Genomic DNA, 1,937 nt, shown 5'->3' with positions numbered 1-1,937 from the left:
TGGTGTCTACCTGATCCTCACAGATGCATCCCTCCATTTCCATCCTCAGATCACTGCAGTTCTCTTCAGATGTCTGACCAGATGCATGCTCACTGGCTGCATGGGCAGCACCAACCCTGCCTTCTTTCCTCAAGGCTGGATGAGCCAGGCTGGCTGGGGTGCAGGGAAGGGCAGATAAAGGGCCCTTGGGTGGGTTGAAATGCTATTAGAACCATTAAGATTTTTTAAAATGTATTTTTTTTTCTGTCTGCTCCTTCACTAGAACAAAGCAACCAAAGTGATGCTTAGCTCACTCTCATGGAAGCACAGTTCTGCCTGCACCAGTGCCACAGGTCACCAGAGCAGTGAAGGGGCAACTGGAGGAAGAAGACAGGGCATTCCTCCCCAGCAGCTAACACCCTCACAGGCATGATGCTGTCTGGAGAGCTGACCCCTGCTGGAGCGCTTATGGCTTTTAGGCACAGAGTGTACTGATCTGATTTATATTTTTTAAAGATCACTCTGATTCACATTTTTATTTTTATTAAAAATTATTTTACTAATTTAATTTTTTTTCAATTAGAGATGACATTCAATATTAGTTTCAAGTGTATATAATAGTGGTTTGACATTAATATAACATATAGAGTGATCCCCTGATAAGTATAGCATGGGGATCATTTAAAAGGGTATTAATGAAATTCATGAGGGCTCCACCCTCATAACCTAATCACCCTCAATAGACCCACCTTTTATTTATTTTTAATCAAACTTATTTGGGTGACATTCATTAATAAAATTGCATAGGTCAGGTGTCCATTTCTACAATTCATCATTTGTATATCGCATTGTGTGCTCACTGCCTTCAAATCAAGTCTCCTTCCATCACCATTAATCGCCCCTATGCCCTCTTCTTCCTCCACCCACCCTTCACCCGCCAACCCTATCCACCACTCCCAACACACAACCCCCACCTGCCACCCCACACCCCACAACCCCAGCACTCACCTGACACCCCAGACCCATCAGCCCCTCCTGCTACCCACACACCACACCCCCAGTCCTCACCCGCCACCTCCCACCAGACTGCCCCCACACCCCAATACAACCCCTCACCCCCATACCCCTCTTACCCCCTACTCCCACCTGCCACCCCACATCCCACACCCCATATCACCCAGCCCCCACCCACCACCCACCAGCCCCCAACCCCCACCCCCTACCTCCCACTCTTCACCCCCCACCCCTCACCCCCCACCCCCCTTCCCCTGCTTGTGATTTGACATTTGAAATGATATTTGAGATGTGTCTTGAGGGCTCAGGTAGGATTTAGACAGATGAAGAGGGTGAGAATGTGCTTCAGGTACAGACAGTGGCCACAGCCTGGAGGCAGGAGAGATGAACACTGGACAGACCAGAGCATATGCCCCTCAGATGCCTGTGAGTGAGGGGTCAGGACAGGGAAACAGAAGATCCTCCATGGAGGGAAAAGGCAGAGGGGAAGGGGACCAACCACAGAGTGGTCAGAGCAGGGGAGACAGGGGCCCCTCCATGGGAAGGCAGGGCAGGGGGACAGGGCACCATGAGAGGGGTGGGCAGTGGGGACAGGAGACCTTGGGAAGGGGCAGGGATGCAGAAGAGTGGATGGGAGACTTTCCATTGAAGCAACAGGACAGGGAAAAGGAAGACCTCTGCCCTAACTGGTTTGGCTCAGTGGATAGAGCTTCAGCCTGCAGACTCAAGGGTCCCAGGTTCGATTCCAGTCAAGGGCATGTGCCATTGTTGAGGTTACATCCCCAGTAAGGAGTTTGCAGGAGGCAGCTGGTCAATGTTTCTCTCTCATCGATTTTTCTAACTCTCTATCCCTCTCCCTTCCTCTCTGTAAAAAATCAATAAAATATATTTTAAAAAAATAAAAATCATCATTCTCCCTTTAAAAAAAAAAAAAAAAAAAGACC

General features: G+C 49.0%; 1 non-coding gene across 1 annotated transcript; it reads right to left on the bottom strand.

The window, feature by feature from the left end:
- Positions 1-242: 242 nt before the first annotated feature.
- Positions 243-441, bottom strand: LOC139020222 (small nucleolar RNA SNORA74). Its single transcript, XR_011473235.1, has one exon. It is a non-coding gene; the product is annotated as a small nucleolar RNA SNORA74 (small nucleolar RNA).
- Positions 442-1,937: the final 1,496 nt, after the last annotated feature.

Source organism: Myotis yumanensis, unplaced genomic scaffold, assembly GCF_028538775.1.
Source record: "Myotis yumanensis isolate MYYU_CA2020_CCGP unplaced genomic scaffold, mMyoYum1.0.hap1 SCAF_11, whole genome shotgun sequence".
NCBI lineage: Eukaryota > Metazoa > Chordata > Mammalia > Chiroptera > Vespertilionidae > Myotis > Myotis yumanensis.
Note: the sequence above shows the minus strand (reverse complement) of the source record. Positions and strands in the feature narration are given on the sequence as shown.